The following is an 8,150-nucleotide window of genomic DNA, read 5'->3' as shown; positions in this document are numbered from 1 at the left end:
CTTCTGTGCTGCCCCAGTTGCTGTGGCATAGCTTTCTGCAGGAAAAGTGTTAAGAAAGGCCACGTTAACCTCTTGCATCACATCTAATGTTTATCCATGAACAGTGAAATCAAACCGAACCAGAAAATTAAAAGTAGATTTATGGGTGGTACTGTCTCTTTTCCTTTTACTCTTTTGAAATAGAAATGAACTAATAGTATTCAGAGGCAAATTTATAATTGAAAATGACAGTTCCTACCCTGGTAGTTGCATATTTAAGTTTGTATTTAAAGGATATGTTTTGGTTGGTTAAAGCAAAATTAATTCCAAATACAAAAGTTAAAGAATTACCTGTTTGATAGATCTTTCTAAAAAGCCAGTCTGAATACAAGGTTCAGCCTGATTTACTGAGCACACTAAAGCTGCAGTCATGCATAAGCAATGAAGCAAGGCATGTTGTAGCTGTCTTCTGGATTTGCTAATTCTGCTCTTGGTCTTGATCTTCTTAACTTTTAAAGCTATTACTGTCCAGCTATGTTTCTGTTTTCCTTTAATGATCTGTCTTAGGCGAATTTTGGTCCATCTGTGATATGCCATAGTTGCTTTTCTTAACAATATTACTGTTTAAATTTGAAGTTTTTTAAACAAAAGGTTCTTGAGATGCTTTCTTCTAGCACTCAAAAGAGTCTTTTAGATTTTACAGATTCCACCAGTCTTTGCTGAGACGTGAAGATTAAATTTTGCCTTTGCTCAAGTTGTCTGTCATTCAACTTTATTCCTTCTGGTGCTCAATACACTGTAGTTTATCAGATAACGATACACTGAAAATAGTTTCTTTAAAAGATTTTCTAAGTATGCAAGTGCAGATTAAATGGTCAAGATGAATGAATGGAAAGCTCAAAAGTTTTGCAAAGCTTCTGTCGTTTGCATGAAGTGCACGACTCAGTGCAGGCTTAAATCCAAGCAGTACTGAAACTTAGAGGAGGAAGGGATGCTGCAGCTTTTTATTTGGGGGAAATGTGACCTGATTCCAGCTGTGGAAACTCAGAAAGAGCTTTTACAAATTTAAAAAGAAAATGCTTAAATGCTGGTGGGAAGGTAAAACGCAAATAAGGATGCATAAGTGGAAGGAATGGTGAAGGGAAGTTTTAAAGAATGATTAAGGTTCCTTAATTTTTAAAGTACATTTCAGCTTTAGCTTCTCCTTTACTTCTGAAGTTGGTGAAGACCTGAAATATCTCTGCCCTTCCAACCACATTCAAGACTGTCTACCATAAAAGCTGGGATCTGGGGGGGGTCCAGTCATTCTGGGAAGAAAGAGGTCACTTCTATGTAATGCTCCTTCCTAGGGAAAAGGGGTTATACCTATCTCTCCTGAATTGCAAACTGGGATCTGCCAAGGGATGAGAAGGTTTATAATGTTCTTGGATGGGGAGAAAAGGGAGCTGTGTTTCTCTACTCAAGCATACATTAGCGTCCAGGGTCAAGGCTTGTACTTGAGGGATTTAGGCCTAGCCTGGCCTCTCAGTGTGCTGAGCAGAGAGTTGCTCACCAGCTTAAGCCACAACTATGACATTGACATGGTGATGAAGGATTGGGCAGAGACATGCTTGGAGCTTGTCGCAGATTGCCGTTAAGGTTCTTTACTCCACTCTGGGAAACCTTGTGTTTCCAGGCTGCTCTCCAAGGCTTTGTGTATACTGTAAATACAGCAGCCCACGATCTATCTTCCAGCCTATCGCCAAGTGGCAGAGCCTTGATCATTTTGAGATCACCAAATTCTTTCTCCTAAAGACAGAGAGGGTCTTATCAAGTCTATTTCTTGGGAACTGCCTTGGCCCATGATGTCCCCCAAGGAAGCCTGCACACTTGGGATCAGGCTGCTGGGTGCAACTAAAGCCCGGGAGGTGACGTGTGGGCTGTTAAACACCATGGTTGTTCATTTACCAGGGTCTGTGCTATGGCCTTGCTCTGTTTATTATTTTTGATGTAGCCAGAGTACAACATCTACAAAAGCATTTGACTCTCAACCCGATTTGGGCTCTTTTGTCTCCAGCAAGTTCCAATGCCTGATGCTTCACAGAAGGCGTTATCCTCTGCTTGATTACACCTGGAAGGAAGCTTCTTCCTAAGCACTGATCACGAGAAGTCTAGACCATAAGTCATCTCCAGCCCATATAGCAATGCAACTTATCAGAAACACAACTTCTATTTCAATTCATGCAAATATTCCTCTTTAGAACATCTTGAACTGTTTTTCTTGTTAGTGTGGTTTTGTAGCAGTTAAGTCATCCTGGCAAGTCAAGGGGTTGAATGAGTCTCATCATACCACTGTGCTTTAATGCTGTCATTATTAGGTTTCTGCAGATTCTGGTGGATCTGCCTAAACCGTGAGTAAAGATGAGTAAGGAACATAAAGGATTTCTTTAACCTCACTTCACAGGCTTTTTTTTTTTTTTTTTCCCCTATTCAATTGCACTTTGATCTATTAGAGTTTTGGTTGCTTACAGACATAAGCCACTGAGGTATATTGTGCTCACTTACTCATTGTTTGTTTTTCTGGACAGATTGTCCTTACTACTGATTACCTGCATGGTGCCTGACTGTTTTCCTTTTGAAATCCAAGAGGAAAAATACCGTAGCAAATAATCATGTAAACATTCTGTAAATGCTTGGAAGATAACAAGGAAATGAGTAATAGCCAGCATGGATTTATCAAGAACAAATCATATCAGACTAATCTATTATTTTCTATGACAGCGTAACAGGCTGTTTGGGTAGGGAAGAGGCAGATGATGTCATGTGTCCTGACATTAGGATGCTCTGACATTCCTGCAGATAAGCTGGGGAACGTGCTCTGGATGTGGATTTTCTGATGTGGTTGGCTTTGTGTCCTCAGCGAATATTCCTCCATGGGTCACTGTCAAAATGGAAATAAGTTAGCAGTGAGGCATTGTAAGGGTCTGTAGTGACTCTGGGCATAGTCAGTATTTTAATTAACAATTAATTGATAGAAGAGGAAGGATGTGTATTAAACATGCAGATAATATTAAACAGAGAGAGACTGGAAGGTGTGTGAGGTAGTTCTTCCTGGCTACTAGGTCCTAGGAGAACTTCCGCTGGTGTGATTGTGCATAGGCCAAGGTAATTTACACTTCTTCCTTGAAGTAAAGATGTAATTAGAAAGCAACAACAATGACCAGAGAGCACTGGTCTGTGAGGGAAAGCGCTCTCCTGTCTGTGGGATCTCCCTCCTTTGAGATCTTCAGAAGCCCCCTGGGCAGCCCGCTCTGGGTGGCCCTGCTGGAGCAGGGGCTTGGAGCAGATGGGCTCCAGAGGTCCCCTCCCACCTCAGCCCTTCTGTGAAGGCTGAAAGACCTGTGCTTGCTTAGTCCAGAGAAAAGAAACCGGGATGAAAGGCAAGTCTTAAGCACACAGAAAGCTGCCTTAACAAAGAAGGGAATAACTCGTTCCCTCTGTAGTGTAGAGGTTGGGGAATGATGGACTTAAATAGCGCTAGGAGCTGCTCACGTCTGACACTGGGAAAAACTTGTACCATTCAGGATAATTAAGCACTGGAACATGTTGCCTGGGGAAGGTGCGTGATCTCTCTTACGGGGGTTTCTAAGCAGAGAGACCAAAATCCGTCAGCAATGACGTAGCTACAAGTTGATTTTTGCCTAAGGGCACGGGGATGTGTTAGAGGAAGCCCTGAGTCCTTTGAGCGCTGTTTTCTGTAGCTGTGTGTCACTGCTGAATTCAGCACTTCCATATTCATGTCTAAGTGCTGGCTGAATACACAGGGAGCCTGAGGTTTCACTCAGGCCTCTCCCCTGTGCTTTCCTCTAATTTGCAAAATGAAGCCCAGGAGGGATAGATCTAATTATGGTCTAGTTTAGAGGCACAAGTATTAGGGAGGGGAGGTGAGAGAGAGAGAACAGGAGCTCGGGTGCGAAATGTCCTGCCTTCCCAGCGCCGTCCTGCCAAGTGTAGCGGGTTCAGCCTTGTTATGCTCCCAAGAGGCCCATCTGTGATGGCATTAACAGCAAGTAGCGCCATCGGAGAGGAGTTTGCATGCAGAACCCATTGAATTAAAATTTCAGGCAGTAAGGGAGGGCTTGTAATGTATTGGCAGCACTATCTGTAGCAGCACTGCCAGCATATTAGTGATGATGATGGAGTGACTACGGGGGAATTCATTAAATTTACAAGAGTCTCCCCAAATGAATCCACTGGCTAAAATACTAATTGCTGCCCTTGGGAGCACTTTGGTCATTTAGTTTCCAAGCAGAGCTTACTCTGAGAATAGGATTATGCTTCTGATGTTTTGCTTCAGTAGCGTCAACCTCTGTTAGGGTTTTTCAATGCCACGAATAGTTTGTCTGCACAAAGCTCGCTGCCTTACTGAACACAGGGCCTGTGAGAAACTGTTTTAGGAGGGAGAAATGCTTCAATTCATATAAAGTGCTCAAAAAGCATAAATACAAACAACACCCAGTATTATTGGTGGCAGTGATAGCTGCAGAGTCTCCTTTGCTAAAAGAGGAGAATTCTGAAACTTAAAAAGGGATGTATAGAAATCCTCTACTTTCCTTCTTAAGCTGGCAGATACTTTGAGGCTAATGGATAATGTTGCAAAGTCAAGCGTATCCCCATATCTGTGAATGTATGCTGGAGAAATTCTCCAGAGCTCGAGACTGCAACCCTCTCCAGAGGTTAGGGTCTGTGGACGATTTCCTGAATGAGCTCGAAGTACAGTGGGCCACAATCTGGGTTTAAGTTTTTTATTTGTAAATTCTCATCCTGGTTTAGAGAACTGGAGAGTGGATGAAACAGAACAGATCTTTTCCAGGTGCTGTGATTGTACCACAGACTGGTTTCCTGACTATAAAATTGAGATCTGTAATAACTTTCATGGGTCAGTAGCTGCAGAGTCTATTTCTTTAATGGAACTAGAATTATAATCAAACTGTAACGTGGAAAAAGTAAAGCATTTTTGGATGAGGTGACTGATACTTTTTGTCAGACCCCTAGTATTATACACTAAATATTAAAGATGGCAATCCTAGCAATGATAGTAATCAATGGCTGAGAAAGGACAGGATATCTAGGGCTTGTTCATCCAGTGTGGGAACATATTTCATAGCTAAAAGACTGAGTCTTTTATAGTCCTGGCTATACCATTCATAATCTCTCTCTTTTGAAATGTGCTGATAGGCTGTTTTTTTTTTTTTTTCTGAGACCCTGAAGACAACCATCTGAATCACTGTCTGATAGCAAGGTGAGCTTTTGGGGTGGGAGAGAAGAATTTCTGAGTTCTGTTTCACAGCTGTAAGTAAAAACCAAACACAGTTGCAGTGTTAACCACTGTCTTACTGCTAGAGTACAGCTTTTCAGCTGGGCTTTTCTTATTTTGCACGAGATGCAATCCTTGCTTGTCAAACCTGGGAGATGATTGACTCCTCGATTGTATTGCCTTGTTCTCAGTAAATTGCAGTGTGATTCCCAATTTACCTGCCATACGGCCGGCTCTTCTCAGAAATCCAACTGCATAAGCGATTTGTGCCCAAGAACACGGGAAGGGAGCACATTATTTACAAAGTATGTAATCAAGCACTGTGATCCAACCCATTAGCTGGGTGACATCCTTCTCTTTATTTGCACAGTTTAGTGGCTCTGGGGTTTCAAGTGGGAGCTGTCACTTAGACTTTCTGATAATAAAACTTAATTGAAATTTCATTCCTATACCAGCAAGCGCCAGGTCACCAGATGGTTCCTAATTGTTATGTCCACACATTATGTGCTGCAATCCAGCACGGAATATTGTTTGCGCTGATGTTACCAGGACAAGTGCTACATGCACTCTCCAAATTTTTAACATAATATCTTATTGTTTAAAAAACATAAATACTAAAGCAGTTATTTTTACTTAACAGTGTAAATTAATACATTTCCATGTGGAATTTTGGAAGATTATTTTTGTTATTTTGTTTTCTAAATCATGAATAAGACCCTAACAACTTTCTAACCACAATAACCTACTGGTTTCATATTCAAAAAAGCAGACTTTATGAGATTGTAAAAGCTGTGATCCGATCTGGGAGGCAATTCAAACCGCGCTGTCTCAGCATATCAGTATATGCAATGTAAGTAAGACTTACCCTGAGGCAAACGTTCTCCAGAACTTTGGATGGAACACCTAAAATCAGAATTTAGAGTAGGAGATGTTAACGGGACAAATGGGGAAAATCTGCCTGCCATGTTAGGTTCTTGACAGGCAAGAGAGGATATACATATTGTGCGGATGGGCGTAAGCACACTATACTTCTCCAGCTTTTGCTTAGGACCTTCTGGGCTGGGAAGTGCGCTCGTGGTGCAGTGCTTTTTCTAAGTGCATGTCCTGAGCTCGCTCCTTGCAGTGGGGCAAACATCTCCGTGGCAGAAAAGAAGGGTGATCGCTGCAGTCCATTGAAGTTGCAGGGCTGGACCATGATTCTTTGCCTGCCTCTGTCCTTGGAGATCTTTTCCTTTTTGGTCATGTACATAAAGATGTGGTAGCTGGGCCTTGTCCTTGTAGCTGGTTCTGTGACTCTTTTTGGGAGTAATAAAGCAATAGGAGGTAAAGATGTTGCAGAGGATTCTTGTAAGAGCAGGAATCTGGCCTGCTCTGAGTAGGCTGGAGCTTTCATGCAGAAATGGACAGAACTATTTAGGACTCTTCAGGAATAACTAGCATGATACTGAATGACAGAACCAGCTGCCTACTGAGACATAGGAATGGAGGTCACTCACAAAGGCAGCGTTTGGAAAATAGAGAGTAATAATAGATGATATGGCGCCTGAGGGGTTTCCGACCCCTTGCAGGATTGGAGATGGAAAGTTTCCTAGCTGAGGCATTGGAGCATCTCATTCGCATCAAGAGACTTTTTTTTGCACTTACCCTCCAGATGTGCTTGGAAGTCTTGTTGGCGTTCCCCAACAGCTGTCAGGAAGATGAGGAGGAAAGAGAGAACAAGTAATCCTTGTCACCGCTGGTAGCTTTACAGCAAGTTCGAAGCTTCAAGTGGCAGGGCTTTCCTCTTGGCTTCTTCCATTGCTTTTGTTTCACTCTCCTGCTTTTAACTGGGGAGGCAAAGTGTGCTTGGTGGTGCGTGCATTTCTCTGGGTACTGCTCACTTTTAACTCTTTGTCCAGAACGACTTCCAACCTGAAAAGAAAAAGGAAAAAATCAACAAGTTGTGGTGCTTTATGCCAGGATGGATTATTACTCAGCTTAAGAGTTCAACCCAAGGTATCACTTCTGATTATAGAAATAATTTTTATCCATGCATCCTAAGTCAAACTCTGCCTCAAGTAGTCAAGAAGGTAATTGAGAGACCAATTGAGATGGTTAAATTAGCCAGAGGAGAAGCAAATTAAACCAGGGTCCCTCCAAGAGGGACTCTTCCCTAAAACCTACTCCCTCCTTCCTGTTCTTGACTTCATTTTAATGTCCCACTGGTCAAAATGCAAGGCCTGCAGGGCTGTCCCCAGAAAGACATTCTTTCTTTGACCTGGTGTGTAGGGAGCAAACTCCTGTTGTTAGTGTTGCATCAATACAGCTTTATTTTGCTTTATGCTGTACATCTGATCCATAGCTTTGGAATTTACTCCACTTGCTGAACTGTTGGCAGGTCTGTGTGAGGTGGCTCCAGTAAAAGCAGGACTGCTGGGATCTAAACTATTGCTAAACTCAAACAAAAACAAAATGCATATCTTCACAGTTCTTCCTATTGGGATCAGAAGTAGAAGTAATAAATACAGCAAGGGAAGCTGTTCTCAAATTATTTGCGATGTTAAGTGGAGTGGGAAAGTGCTTCAAAATACTTCTCAAATGGTTTCTGTAAACATTCCTTGAATACCTGTCCTGTGCATAGGTTTGCTGTGTGTTTAAGAAGATGCACACTTTCTAGAAGATAAGTTTTTGTCTTCCGTTTGGTTTGTTAAAAATCTCAGAGGCTGGGGAAATAGTGTCTGTTCTGCTTTAAAAAATGAAAAGAAACAAAGTTTCAGAGGAACATTTGGAAGTTAGTCCCTTGCTTTACACCAAACTTCTCCAAGTTTGCCCAGGACTCACTTTTCTGGACATACAAACATGATGCTAGCAGCAGACAAGGGATATTTCTTTGGTT

The sequence above is a fragment of the Anser anser genome (assembly GCF_964211835.1).
Source record: "Anser anser genome assembly, chromosome: 3".
In the NCBI taxonomy this organism is placed as follows: domain Eukaryota; kingdom Metazoa; phylum Chordata; class Aves; order Anseriformes; family Anatidae; genus Anser; species Anser anser.
Note: the sequence above shows the minus strand (reverse complement) of the source record.